The sequence below is a fragment of the Aquarana catesbeiana genome, linkage group LG01 (genome assembly GCF_042186555.1).
Source record: "Aquarana catesbeiana isolate 2022-GZ linkage group LG01, ASM4218655v1, whole genome shotgun sequence".
In the NCBI taxonomy this organism is placed as follows: domain Eukaryota; kingdom Metazoa; phylum Chordata; class Amphibia; order Anura; family Ranidae; genus Aquarana; species Aquarana catesbeiana.
In genome coordinates this window covers 340,144,385-340,160,122 of record NC_133324.1, presented here as the reverse complement: position 1 = coordinate 340,160,122, position 15,738 = coordinate 340,144,385, and the positions used below count along the sequence as shown (strand labels likewise).

The 15,738-nt window shown below is 40.9% G+C and overlaps 1 long non-coding RNA gene across 1 annotated transcript; it reads right to left on the bottom strand.

The window, feature by feature from the left end:
- Positions 1-1,114: 1,114 nt before the first annotated feature.
- On the bottom strand, positions 1,115-12,598 carry LOC141136382 (uncharacterized). Its single transcript, XR_012243669.1, has 3 exons — positions 12,483-12,598; positions 12,203-12,288; positions 1,115-3,225 (listed from the first exon to the last, which is right to left on the bottom strand). It is a non-coding gene; the product is annotated as an uncharacterized lncRNA (long non-coding RNA).
- Between the last annotated feature and the right edge of the window lie 3,140 nt (positions 12,599-15,738).

The following is a 15,738-nucleotide window of genomic DNA, read 5'->3' as shown; positions in this document are numbered from 1 at the left end:
AAAAGTTCTTTGGTGTGGGCCTTTTTTGAGACGAGTGCATCAGATCCCACCGCTGCTATTTGCAACATATGTCTCAAGCATATCTTGCGTGGCCAAAACATCACCCGCTTGGGCACCACATGCTTGACCAGACATATGTCGACCTGCCATGCAGTTCGTTGGCAAGCGTACCTAAAAGACCCACACCAAAGAACAAAGAGGACCTCTCCTTGCTCCTCATCAGCTGGGATATCCAACCCCACTATACCTTCAGTCCTCTCTGAAACCTGCACTGAGAGGAATTTCCTTATGGAGTTCCTTAAGAAATATGTATGTTTTTCAAAAGAAAAAGTCAGATAAGGTAGGAGGGTGAGGAGAGGTCCAATTAACCACTTAAACCCCGGACCATTTGGCTAGCCAAAGACCAGAGCACTTTTTGCGATTCGGCACTGCTTCGCTTTAAGCGACAATTGCGCGGTCGTGCGACATGACTCCCAAACAAAGTTGACGTCCTTTTTTCCCACAAATACAGCTTTATTTTGGTGGTATTTAATCACCTCTGCAGTTTTTATTTTTTGCTCTATAAACAAAAATAGAGCGACAATTTTGAAAAAAATGCATTATTTTTTACTTTTTGCTATAATAAATATCCCCAAAAAAGTATATAAAATTTTTTTTTCGTCAGTTTAGGCCGATACGTATTCTTCTACATATTTTTGGTAAAAAAAATCGCATTAAGCGTTTATTGATAGATTTGCGCAAAAGTTATAGCGTCTACAAAATAGGGGTTCGTTTTATGGCATTTTTATTAATAATTTTTTTTTATTAGTAATGGCGGTGATCTGCGATTTTTATCGTGACTGTGACATTATGGGGGACACATCGGACAATGCTAAAAAATTGCATTGATTACTGTAAAAATGACACTGGCAGTGAAGGGGTTAACCACTAGGGAGTTAGGGAGGGGTTAAGTGTGTCCTAGGGAGTGATTCTAACTGTGGGGGGGAGGGGCTGTGTATGACACATCACTGATCAAAGTTCCCGATCACAGGGAGCTATGATCAGTGACAGTGTCACTAGGCAGAACGGGGAGATGCTTGTTTACATTAGCATCTCCCGTTCTTCCTCTCCGTGAGACAATCACAGGTATCCCTGAGGACATCGAGTCCGTGGGACCCACATTCCTTTTTGCGGCAGGGTCGCCAGCGGCGAGCACACGACCACACGGCGGCAAATTCAAAGGGACGTACAGGTACGCCCATTTACCCAGCCGTGCTATTCTGCCGACGTATATGTACATGCAGCGGTCGGCAAGCGGTCAAGGGGAATCTGTCTACGGGCCACAAATATTTTTTTTTTTGTTTTTACTTAGCTTAGTAGTTTAATGGTGAACTTCCGTCCCAGCCTCGCCACGGCGAGGTACATCATGTCCTCTCCTGACTCCACCCCTCCTTCCCCCCGCTGCATTCTGGGACCTGTGTGTCCCCCAGAAGACAATGGGGCCATTTAGAAAGCGTCGCACGACTCATGTATGCGCAGTAGGAATGCTATGAAGCCTAAAGGTGTCCCTTAGCTACTATGGTAGTGCTTGCACCCGATCCGATGGACGTATCGGCCTCGGGGGGCTGACATCATGGACTCCCTGGACAGGTAAGTGTCCTTGTTAAAAGTCAGTAGCTACAGTGTTACCACCAAAGAAATTTATCTGGCTAAAAAATTATAAAAATGTAATTTTTTGTATAGTGTTGCATGACTGAGTAATTGTCATTCAACGTGTGACAGCCCTGAAAGCTGAAAATTGGTTTGGGCAGGAAGGGAATGAAAGTTTCCAGTATTGAAGTGGTTAAAGTTGAACTTTAGGGAAGAATGAAATCTTCTCTTGCAGTGAGGCTCCAGTGGCCTGGTGTGGTTCAGGAGAGAAGGGTGCATATGCTTGCTGTCTCCTTCCTTTACTGGCTAGCTAGTGTGCATTTTCAAATAAGGGTTTGGTATAGATTTTTAGGGGGTGCCTTGTGTGCTTTCTTTTTTACACGGGGTCTCCCTTAAAAACCATACCAGACCCTCATCCAGGATTAGGGTATGGTGTGGATTTTTTAGGGGGATCCCCACACTTTTTTTTGTGTTTTTTTTTTGTATGGAGCCCCCGCTTAAAATCTATTGCAGACGTCTATCTAAGATTATATATGATATGGATGGGGCCCTACAGATTTTCTTTCACTGAATCATTGCCAGCTAGGATGCATATAGCCACGTGGCATCATTGGTTGTTATGATGTGCAATAACAACCAATGACACTGTGCATCTGCCTGTGACCTGTGATGTAATTGGTTGCTAGGGTAAACACAGCTGGCCCTCACAGTGTTCCTGGTTGCTAGGATGCAGGCAGACACCAGATGTCATTTAGAGGTGGTAGTGATACTGCCACTGAATGAATGATTTCTAACTACATCAACCAGATGTGCAGTAGGGTGCACTGGCTAATTATGGTCATTATTTTGCCTGTCCGGTGAACTGTGAGCATGTAAACTTCAGGTTGAACTCTACATCAACCCAAATTAAAAACTCATCTCTAATCTCCACATGTGGCAAAGTGGGAGCACAATTCAGAGACAGTTGTCTCCCTATAATAGGAAGTGCCTGAAGAAGGGATTCCATAGCAGGAGTACCAGATATTATTTTAATAAAAGCTGCATATTTAAATAGACTGAGATTTACTTTTGATGTTAAAGCTTGCAGTACAAGAGATTTTACTGATTTATACGGGTATAGATCTACTTTAAGGCTTTCCATATTCTTAATATACATATATGTACAGAACATTCATTTATTATAACATTTAGGTGATGTTATTTGAAGTGGTCCATGAAGGTGAGCCCTTTTACTGTACAGCCATTGTTCAGGAGGTTATTGCATGTAGATGAAGTTCTTGCACAGGTCTTCCTGTCGGTTCATACACTGTGCCTCCACCGAGCAGAGATACAATGCAGAGTCAGATACAATGGAGTGCTGGATGTGCAGTAAACAGCTGCCCTTGTTTGGGAAAAAAACAGTGAATCTTCCTTCTGGTTTTTGCTGTTCTGAAGCAACTTTTATGATGAAATCTGGACCACCTCCAGGGTTCAGCCTGTACCAGCTTAACCCATAAAAACCAGATGTTTTATATCCACAATATAGAGTCACATTTTCTCCTTCTGTGACGGTGATGGTGCTGTTCTGGTAATCTACAGAATCCTGGCAATGTACAGCTGAAAAACAAGAAATGAAGACTTCATAAACTGGAAAATAATACTTCATATTTACTGTCAGTGTGCATGACTTACTTACAATAGTCAGCATAATACGGTAATTATAAAAATGTACCAAACTCAGCGTTGCTTAGCCAACCTTGGTTTTATAATACATCTCATAATCACTGGATACTGGACTGTTTTTTTTTAAATCTTTTTGTAAATTTAAATGCGGTTAAATTCTAAATTATAGTTTATTTGTATGTAGGCCCTGTTGGGGATAACAACTGATGTGAATAAATCTCTGTAACCTGTAAAGTGCTTTGTAATATGTCAAGTGATATATAAATTAAGAAAATAAAATGTTAGGACAGATGGAATACATTATAAAGCATAAATAAAATAGTACTAAAGCACATATCTGGCTTACACTAAAAAAAACAATATATTAAAGGAATATTATCTTAACCTGTCCTCAAAAATGAAACTTGGCTATGTTATTAATACATATAAAATCATGGGGTAAGTGACATGATTCTGCAGAGATGTGATTGGTCCTGAGAAAAGTAAACTTACAGGAAATCCAGAAAATTTCCAGTAAAGCCAGACTCCATAGAGGGTACATTGTTGTGTCTCTTCTGTATGTAAGATCTTCAAGAACTGAATGTGATGTGTTCTGTACAACATGAGAATGTAGCTAGTCATTCACCACAGGATGCAGGATGGTGTTATCTGACCTACATTGTCACCAGATCATATGACTGCAATCCTGTATTTCAAGGTGCATGTTGTCTGTTTAATCCTTCAAATGATGATATAACAGAAAAGCCATGTCAAACTTTAAGGCTCGGTTCACATATATGTGATGCGAGAACCCGTGCGAATGAAGCACGATTTCCCGCATCGCGTAGGACTCGCAGGCAGTTCACACTGCCTTATGCAAACCACTGGGAGAGTCAATACAAAGTTACTGACACCCCCAGATCGGTTCGCATATCATAGTGCGAACTGACAATTCGGACATGAATCGAATCGCATATGTGTGAACACTCATGCGATCCAATTCTGGTGCGGACCAAACAAAGGGTTCTGCACAACTTTGGTCCGAATGCGATGCAAATTCAGCCATACAATTTGTATGGCCGAATTTGCATCGCACAGACATCGCATGTGATTTGCAGTGCCCTGCGAATCACATGCGATGGCGCACAGCTCACCAGTGTGAACCCAGTCTAAAGAAGAAAAGTACATACTCTGACACCTGGTATTGGTTACATTAAAAAATGTTGTATACAAGCTTTTAAGGAGCACCCCGTCCCCACTGCCAAACATGATCACATGATATCCAGTGAAGAGGACCAACATTCATGAAATGCCTGTGCTGAATTGTTGTATATTTAATCATGCTAATATTCATCTCATATTTAATATTTTGTACATAGGTATTGAGTCTACACAGATATACATAATTTATGGAAATGTTGGGTTCTTTTTGCAAGTGCACGGTGCAAAGAAGTCTGAAGGAATTTATAATAAAATATTTAGTATGATTTACATGTTCATGTTAAAAATGTGCATATAATCATCTCTTTATAATGGACTGGAAATCAAATTTGTTCTGTGTGTTTTTTTTTTTTTTAAATAAAACCTTGCATAGAATTTTAATCTAGGTTTATAGCCAAACTATTAGGATTTCTTTGAAACATAAAATATTAATCCTCACCATTTTCACAAGTTAATCTGCTGTGTTTAACCTCCCTGGCGGTATGATTATTTCAGATTTTTGCGTCTCAAAGCGGTACAATTATTTTGCATAGAAATTTAGCGTTTTATTGTAGGCCTGTAATTCTTAGCAATAACACACTTAAATATGTCCACCATGAGTCTAGTAGACATCCCAGGTATGATGAAGTTTGAAACACAAAATCATAAATTATAATATAATAAATAAATATAAATAATTATTAAAAATAATAGTATAATAATAATAAAATACATTTCCCCACAATTCACTATCACTCAATTCTGCAAGTGTTCTAATTCTCTATTTCTCTATTTAGGTCTCTAGCGTATTATCTTGCCCTACAACTGTGGTGTTGCAGCAATATTCTGTTTGTATCACTTACTTGATATCTTTGGAAATATCTTTGTTTTTAAGGTTTTGCCATCTACCTTATAGTTGGTAATATCTGATTTATACAAGTTTCTTTTCTGTACAATATTAAGTTTAAATAAATTTGATTGTTATTCTTTTCGCACAGTCATTCGTTTTTAATTCCATCCGTGATAGCTGCAGCTGCATGGGTTGATTCTTATATAGACAAAAGGTTTTAATCACTTATTTTATGTATCATTAATCATTTAAGCGAGGTAGAAACATTGCCACCACACAACATACAGTAATTGTTGAATAATTACCTTGTCTACAGGCAATCACAGTTGTTTTGAATAATCATTTTGCAGCAAAACATGCAATAGCTTTATCTGTACATTGAAAAACAAGGTTGTGAATAAATGTTCAGATACAGTTTAAACAGCTAGCACCTTCTCCATAATTCCCTACACAAGATGTTGTCTACTTAAAGTTCCAAGTATTGAGGGAGTGGATGTTCACTTTACTTGATACTAACACAGATAGTAAGATTACTTTTTTTGTGTTTTTGCAATTCAATTTAGTTTCATTTATTAGTGCAGATTGCAAATATCTGTTCCTGATGAAAATGTATATTAGTACTGATGCTTTGATACATCAAGCCCAAACAGAGAATACAGGAAAAAGCAAGATCCAGCCAGATCCAGCCCCATACAGTAGGCATCCTATGTTTAGAGGCTAAGTTCACCTTAATAACATGTTACATGTTAGAGCACTGTGCCCCCACATATTGTAAAAGATGGGAAACATTGTTTGGTTCTCTAACTTTGCTGTAGCTGTGATCGCCAGCTTTTGTGATGGGGAAGAGATTGGGTGTAGTTCTGGTGGTGGGGGGTGGTGGTCCCTGTTTTCAGGGGTTGAAGAGATGAGAAGGGGGTTCAGCAGTGGGACAGAAGAGCAGGCGGGTTCAGTGGTAGGACAGATGAGAAGGGGGTTACAGTGGTGGACAGATGAGAAGGGGGATCAGTGGTGGGACAGATGAGAAGGGGGTTACAGTGGTGGACAGATGAGAAGGGGGTTCAATGGTGGGAAAGATGAGCAGGGGGTTACAATGGTGGACAGATGAGAAGGGGGTTACAGTGGTGGGGCAGATGAGAAGGGGGTTACAGTGGTGGGACAGATGAGAAGGGGGTTACAGTGGTGGACAGATGAGAAGGGGGTTCAATGGTGGGAGAGGTGTACAGGGGGTTACAGTAGTGGGACAGATGAGAAGGGGGTTACAGTGGTAGGACAGATGAGAAGGGGGTTACAGTGGTGGACAGATGAGAAGGGGGTTCAGTGGTGGGACAGATGAGAAGGGGGTTACAGTGGTGGGGCACATTAAAAGGGGGTTCAGTAACCCCCTTCTCAGAAAAGCAGGGGGGTTGAGCAGTGGGGCAGATGTGAAAGGAGGTGTATTGGTGGGACAGATGAGCAGGGTGAACAGAGGTGGGGCAGAAGATCAGGGGAGACAGATGTGCAGGAGGTACATTGGTAGGGCAGTTGAGAAAGCGGGTTACAGTGGTGGGACAGATGAGCAGATGGATTCAGTGTTAGGGCAGATGAGTAGGTGATTCAGTAGTGAGACAGAAGAGCATGGGGATACGGCGATGGAGCAGATGTGCAGGGAGGTACAGTGGTGGGGCAGATCAGAAAAGGGGTATATTGATGGGGCAGATGAGCAGGGAGGTTACAGTGGTGGGACAGAAGAGCGAGGGGGTACAGTGGTGTGGCAGATGTGCAGGAGGTACAGTGGTGGGACAGAAGAGCAAGGGGATATGGCAGTGGAGCAAATGTGCAGGGAGGTACAGTGGTGGGGCAGATGAGAAAAGGGGTACATTGATGGGGCATATAAGCAGGGGTTTACGGTGGTGGGACAGAAGAGCAAGGGGGTACCTTGGTGGGGAAGATGAGCAGGGGGGTTCAGTGGTGGGACAGATGAGCAGGGGGTTACAGTGGTGGGGCAGAGGAGCAGGGGGTACAAAGGTGGGGCAAAGGGGTAAAAACGAGAAAGGAGGTATATCAGTGGAACAGTTGAGCAGGGGGTTACAGTGGTGGAGCAGAGGAGCAGGGGAACAAATGTGGGACAGGTGTGCAGGAGGTGCAGTGGTGGGGCAGATGAGATAGGGGGTTACAGTGCTGGGGCAGATGAGCAGATAAGTTCAGTGTTAGGACAGATGAGAAGATGGTTGAGACAGAAGAGCATGGGGATACGGCGGTGGAGCAGATGTGCAGGCAGGAACAGTGGTGGGGAAGATGAGAAAGGGGGAACATTGGTGGAGCAGATGAAGAGGGGGTTACAGTGGTGGGACAGAAGAGCAGGGTGGTACAGTGGGGGGGAAGATGTACAGGGGGTTACAGTGGTGGGGCAGATGAGCAGGGGGTTACAGTGGTGGGACAGATGAGAAGGGGGTTACAGTGGTGGGTTAGATGAGCAGGGGGTTACAGTGGTAGGGCAGATGAGCAGGGGGTTTTAGTGGCGGGACAGATGAGCAGGGGGTTACAGTGGTGGGCAGATGAGCAGGGTGGTACAGTGGTGGGGAAAATGTACAGGGGGTTACAGTGGTGGGGCAGATGAGCAGGGGGTTACAGTGGTGGGATATATGAGCAGGGGGTTACAGTAGTGGGGCAGATAAGCAAGGGGTTACAGTGGTGGGGCAGATGTACAGGGGGTTACAGTAGAACCACCCTGGTCCTTCGACACAGGAAGAAGATGTGGAGGAGCCCAGCTTGACCCAGGTGTAGCATTGTTGAACATATTTGTTGTCAAATATTGAATGATGTTAACTAGACGTTATTGATCACAAATTTCTGCTTTAACAAAGTGGTTTCCATATCAATAGACTGTAGTGGCCAAAAATGATTGTGACAAGAATAAAAAAATGCTGGGGTCAGAATGATAGTCTTTTCTATTTGTTAACATTCAATTTGCAACAGTCATGAGGCCCAAATTGTGTGTGATTGATGACCAAAAACCTAAAAATATGTCTCATTTTCATACACATGAAAGTCTCAGCCAAGAGGAGGCCATGCTCCCAGGTTCCTCCCCTATGCCCTCCAACTAAAAGGGCTAGGGAGTCGAGAAACCTGGATGATGACACAGCTGCGTTCCTCAGGCATGCCACATGTGCTATTAGCGCGACTCCTGATGCCCAGGAGGCTTTTGGCTGCATGACAGGAAACAAATTAAAATATATGGAGGAGGACCAGCGCAGCATGTGCGAAGAGATGATCCTTCAGCTCCTCAACAAGGGGAGGAGGGGATAATTTTCACCCCAAAAACACACATATGCAAAATTGACCATAATCCTCCACCACCAACACCACAGCCACCCCACCCACAACAGCAGCATGGCGGACCGTGGCCAATGCAGCCCCAACACCCCCAACAAGGTCGCTGGGCTGGGGATTATCAGCAGTATAATTTATCATTTTCTTTTTGTTTAATTTGAGTTGATCTTTTTTTTTTGGTGCAGAGAATGCATTTTTGATTTATTTTATTTAATTTGTGTGGAAGGAAGTGTTGAGAGCGATAGCCTGGGTTCGGTCTGGTCTAGCAAAAAATGCAGGCTGTTGTAAGACCACAGCCTGGGGACATATATGTCATCTGCTGCTGCTCCCGATCTCTCGGAGTCCTGGACCGTATTGTGCTCCCTAATAAATGGACTCCTCTGGTTACCAATTTATACAGTCAAATAATTGATGTCTGCCCTGGGGTACAAAGGCTTCACCAATCCAACTGTTCTCTATTGTTGCCTCCCTCTTTATTTTGATATGACCTTGTGCTCCCTATTGAATTAAAATTTTTTGTTTTGACAAATACTTGGCTATGTGTTTTACTTCAAAAAGGACAGTTTGTTTGTGAGTAGGCAGGTACTTTTCAAAAATACAATGTCAAATTAACAAGGGACACCAACATAGTTGTATCTTTGAGGTTAAAAAATACTATAAGATAATAATGATGTTGTGGTAACTTGACACACAAAACTAAAAAAAATATTATTCTGGAGATCACTAGAAAAAAAATATTCTGGAGATCACTAGGAAAAAAAAAATATTATTCTGGAGATCACTAAAAAAAAAGAAATATGTTTGTCAGAACTCTGTGAATATCACCAGCAAAGCAGCTTCATTATTATACCATTATAAAGAAGAAGAGAATGCGCTGCATTGAGAGATTTCATAATTTGCCGAGTCATGAATGTGATATCTCGATTAGGAGCTAGTTTTACAAGACCGAGTGCTTCCGGCTCGTCCTTGATTCCGAGCATGCGTGTTTGTACTTTGAACTTTTGTCCGACGGACTTGTGTACACACAATCGGAAAGTCCAACAACACACATTTGTTGGCGGAAAATTTGAGAACATGCTAGAAAACATTTGTTGGCGGAAAGTCCGACAACAACTGTCCAATGGAGCATACACATGGTCAGATTTTCCGCCAACAGCCTGACATCCAACATTTCCCGTCGGAAAATCCGATCATGTGTACGGGGCTTTAGGCTTCATGTACACGGACGTTTTACAACCTCTCCTGAATGTTTTAACTTGACAGATAGTAACCGACGTTTAAAAATTTCAGTTTTGCTGTGTTTACATGCCGCGTTTAGTCACGTTTGCGTTTAAAAGCGTTTTTTTTTTTAAACAGTCAAAAATTAAAAACGGCTGTAATCAAAATGTGGCTAAACGCGAGTTACTGCGTTTACACCCATTTACAGGCTGTTACAGGTGTTTGGCGTTTCAAATGCCTCTGAACATCCGTCCTGAAGGCATTTTTTTGCTTTCCAAAAAATGTTTCTAAACTCAACCACCTAGAAATGACTAGAAAGGACCCTGTGTACATGTACTGATAAGATAATATAGAGGAGAGTTCGGGGGCAGCTAAAAAAAAAACTGCTCCTAAATGTTTGTTTACCAGCAGCAGTGTACATGAAGCCTTATTCCTACTCTTACTCCCACACTCTTATACCTGCAATGGAACACCCCCCATTGTCTCATAGCCCAAAATGATGCCTCAGTAGCTCATAAGGGGTCAATCCACTGGATAATAGGATGGTAGGAGTGTCCAAATCTCCATTGTACTTTGCTGTCTTCATCATTTCCCTTGGGGTTCCTTGGACCAGAACAGGGAAGATGAAATAACTCCCTGTTCAGATAAGACACACCAAGCATAAGATTTAGGTCTCTTGGGATACCAACTGCATGGTTCCCATGCTTGGTTAGAGCTAAGTGTTAACTTTGTTTCCATTTCCTTACCTCTTGCATTCATTGTGTTTTTGCTTGTTTGCATTGTTTTAGATGAATGCTCTTGACCCATGTAATTCTCCCTTTAGATATTTTTCTCCTTATCACTTTCCCTTTTCCATCTCCTGTCCTTTGTGTATTGTAAATATTTTCACTCTTAGGACACCTATTAATCTTCTATTGCAATATTAAATTATGGTATTTGAAATGTATTCATTTTTTTGGGATATTCTATGCTTTAATGCATACATTTGTCTTATTATAGTTATGTGATTTTTGTATAATTTCATTACTTTTCATGTTTATGCCTTTCTTATTAGGACTGACATTTTATCGATGCATTATGAACACTAGCCTATTTATGCTTGCATGTAGGCCTCTTTCAAATGGACCTAGCCCTCCTCATGAGAGTGCACCCCACCTTGAACCATGAAACATGACATTCAGCTGAATGAGACCAGGATTGTGTCACTGGTTACAAGGATGCCAGTGACCACTGCCATCTTAGCAACAATAGTCTTCAGTAGGAAGCTGTTATTCATTAGAGGCAGTAGTAATACTGCCACTAATTAATGACTTCTTTCAAAACAGGAGGTGAACAGGCTTTTTAATTCATTTGTTCGCTAAAGTGTCAACAGCTAGAGTTTGGGTGAACCCTGCATTGCTCCAAACTTGAACCTCATCTCGAATTACAGGAAGCTGAAATTGTATGAAGATCATAAGCCTTTTTGCCAGTGGCGGCCCATGCATTGTGGGCGCACGGGCGCCACCACCCCGGCCCCTCTGCCGCCCTCCCTAGTGACAGCCGAGCCGGGGATGCGCCTGGCTGCATTTGATGGGCACAAGTGGCTTCATACAATGGGCACAAGTGGCTGCATTTGATTGGCACAAGAGGCTTCATATGACGGGCACAAGTGGCTGCATATACTGGGCACAAGTGGCTGCATATGATGGGCACAAGTGGCTGCATTTGACGGGCACAAGTGGCTGCATTTGACGGGCAAAAATGGCTGCATATGATGGGCACAAGTGGCTGCATATGATGGGTACAAGTGGCTGCATATGATAGGCACAAGTGGCTGCATTTGATGGGCACAACTGGCTGCATTTGATGGGCACAAGTGGCTGCATATGAGGGGCACAATGGCTGCATATGATGGGCACAGTGGCTGCAATTGATGGGGGGGGGGTTCAGTATTTTTCAGTTTGTTTGCACCCCCCAAAAATTTTGAGAACCAGCCGCCACTGTTTTTTGCCCAACAGTATATCCAATAACAGAATGTAGACACAGTTCTTTGTTCATTGATTTTGTGTTTTTAAACCCCCTCCCCCCTAAATTCTAATTGTGATGAAGATAATTGTAGTATGAAATCGGGTGAAGTTCTTGCACAGGTCTTCCTATCATTGTGTCACACTGTGCATCATATACAGCACAGAGATACAGTGCAGAGTCAGATACACCGGGGTGTGGGATGTGCAGAAAACAGCTGTCAGTGTCACCATGAAAGTCAAGTGTGAGTTCTCCTTCTGTTGCTATTTTCTTGCTGGCGGCATAAATGATATGAACTGGACTGGATCCTGGATTCAACTTATACCATCTTAACCCGTTAAAATTACTCACTTTAAAGGTACAATATAAAGTCACACTTTCTCCTTCTGTGATGGTGATGGTGTCATTCTGGCTTACAGAATCCTGGCAATTCACCACTACAAAACAAGAACATACAATTTACATCTATAATAAAAGAACACTGTAAATGTATATGTAAATTCATACATGCAATCTAGAAAATAGGAACTTTTCCAAGGATACATATTTCAAACGCAAAGAACTGTTTGCATATGAAATCTCTGAAATATACAGTCTGTGTTGTTTTAAAAAATAACACTTATAAACTTACAGGAGGTCCAGAAAGTCCCCAGTAACAGGAAACTCCATAGTAAATGCATTGTTGTGTCTTCACTAAATGTAAGCTCCTCATTCGATGAATGTGTGAGATGTGTGCTTGTTATACCCACCAGATACAGAATGTCACCTGACCTCACCACATCACATAACCATCCTGCTATATCAATTTGGAGCTTGTCTTTGATCTCATATTCATATATATTCTCAGCTGTCCATATACTAGTAGTTTCATTTAAAAAATTAAGTCTTAAAACATTTGTATAATTTTATGTTTGTTCGTGGGGTCAAATCGCCGTTCATTTTTGACCACAGTGACAAGAAAATTGAAGGAGCAGAATTTCTAACTATGAATGTGGTTTTTGTTCAAGAAAGTCCATTTAATCCAAAATCGATTGTTAAAAGCAAACTTTACTTTCAAACTACTGTATATGCCTCATGTCATCACTTGTACTCACTAGAATTGTCATATGAATGTGCGTGCGAATATGATTGTACTAGTATATGGCTAGCATTAGTCCATTGTAGCTTTGTTCACAAGGAGAACCTAAAAAAAAAAAAAAATGAAAAGTCATTTCTCTTGCACATGATAGGACGACTGAAGAAAACATAGTAAACATTTTGCTTCTTTAGTAAACCCCAATAAATGATAACACTAGATTTTTTTTTCTTTTCTTTGCAGTATTTTATTTCTAAATGTTACCTAAAAATGCCACTGCTATTTCAACTTTCTGACCTATATAAAATGACATTCAGAATTAATATTTTGCAGCTTTATTTGTAAGAAAAAAATTTGTCACTTTTATTTATAAAGCTTTTTCACTTTGTTTGCCTTATTTTTCAAAATGTGAAAATACTCAAACAAAATCTATGTCTAATCAGAATATTTAAAATCTTCCCACCATTATTGTCATGGAACATCTATGCCGCCCTAAACTGAACAGAGTTAACATTTTAAATAGAAGGAAGCTAGATAACCGTCTTCCCTCCGTGTGATACAGTTGTTTCCTTATTTTGCTATATTTTGCCTTTTTTAATCATTCAGTCAATGTTACTCCTGGCTAGAAAATAGCTTATACAATTTACCATAAACTGGAGAAACAAAATTTGCCTCACTGATCAAATCAACTCCATCATTGGGAAAGCATTATATACAATAGAGTACTCAATATTTTATTTCCACCATTAAAGGCAGTGGCACCAATAATCCAAATCTTTTTTTATAAATGTCAATATTATCATATCCCTGTATCTGAAAACGTTGACTATCTCTATAAGGTTACTCAGAGTAACCCTTATGCCGTGTACACACGGTCGGACTTTTCGTCTACAAAAGTCCGACAGCCTGTCCGACAGACTTTCAACAGACTTTTGGCGGACTTTTGGCGGACTTGCGGCAGACTTTCTAACGAACGGACTTGCCTACATACGATCACACAAAAGTCCGACGGATTCGTACGTGATGACGTACACCGGACTAAAATAAGGAAGTTGATAGCCAGTAGCCAATAGCTGCCCTAGCGTGGGTTTTTGTCCGTCGGACTAGCATACAGACGAGAGGATGTCTGGGTCCGGCGTAGTTACGACGTAAAGATTTGAAGCATGTTTCAAATCTAAAGTCCGTCAGATTTACGGCTGGAAAAGTCCGCTGAAAGTCCGGGGAAGCCCACACATGATCGGATTGTCAGCCGTATTTTGTCCGTCGGCGTCCGTCTGACTTTTGTAGATGAAAAGTCCAACCGTGTGTACGCGGCATAATACTTATTGCCACCATTTTTCTTTGTTTCCCCTGTCTGTAAGCTTTCTACTAGATTTGTCTATAAAGTAGAATATAAAATGTACAATAAACCTGAGAAAAGTAAAATAAAAAGCACTTATTTTTGCCTAAATAGACTGCTTTATTGTAGTAACACAGATCAGTCCCCTCTTCCCTTATCCCCTCATAACCACAGCTCAATGCACTGCAATCTCATATAGCGATATCACAGTACTGATAAAATTTCAATACATAGTAGGTGAGCCTGAAAAAAGACACAAGTCCATCAAGTCCAACCTATGTGTGTGATTATATGTCAGTATTACATTGTATATCCCTGTATGTTGCGGTTGATCAGGTGCTTATCTAATAGTTTTTAGGGAATTCCACATCCTTGCCACTCTTACAGTAAAGAACCCTCTACGTAGTTTAAGGTTAAACCTCTTCTTTTTCTAATTTTAATGAGTGGCCACAAGTCTTGTTAAACTCCCTTCCGCAAAAAAGTTTTATCCCTACTGTGGGGTCACCAGTATGGTATTTAATAACACTTTAATAAGTTTGCAATTTGTACTGCAAAATAAATACATCGGTGCCAAAAAATGGCAATGTGGACTGCAAAGAATAGTATAACCAATAATATCAACATGTTACATTCAAAATGGTAACTGATATTCTCATTTCTGGAAATATTAGTGTAAGTTAACACCCATTTTTCTATTGCTAGTGTCCAGATGAAGTCCAGCAGATATAGGTAGTCACAAATGTATTAAAAGTTGGAATATCAAAAAAAATTAAAGGAAATATTAATGTTAACATTTTGAGAAGCATAGCAAAGCATATTTACACAAAATGGCAGATGGAGTATCTCATAAAAATAAATGAGTGCAAAGCCTTGTATAGTCTATAGATCCAACACACCAAATTTTTCCTCACTTTCAGATCAAAATGACATTTATAGAGAGGGTAAATAGGGGTCACGGAAAGCAATGACAACTGAAGGGGGTGCTAATTGAATTTTATATACTTGTTTTTGTTTCAAGGCATGTCAAAGTTATTTTCAATTACAATAGAGGTAATATTACAAAAATGGCGCTAAACTAAACATAAGTCCTGCTTGGTATACTATCCAGCTGCAGCAGCTGTCAGCCCCTTATTAAAAGTGCTATGTGAGTGGATGCGCTGCTCCCATCTGTGCTCTCTATATTACCTGTGTAATAGCCTAATTTGGTTCACCATCCACCTAACAGGTTATATCTCATTTATACAATAACCATATGTTTGTATAATTCATCACATGTGAACAACAACTTAATCTAAATACTTTAAATCATATAAAAAGTCCAGTCACATATGTCACATAATGATAGACTCTTCTTCATATGTGTTACAAATCATCCGTTATAATTGCCGTGGGCGGCGTGCTCTTGTGTGTGGTATCAGATTAAAGTGACTTAGTGCTTCACCACCACCTGTGAGATTTGCCACTCACCAGATT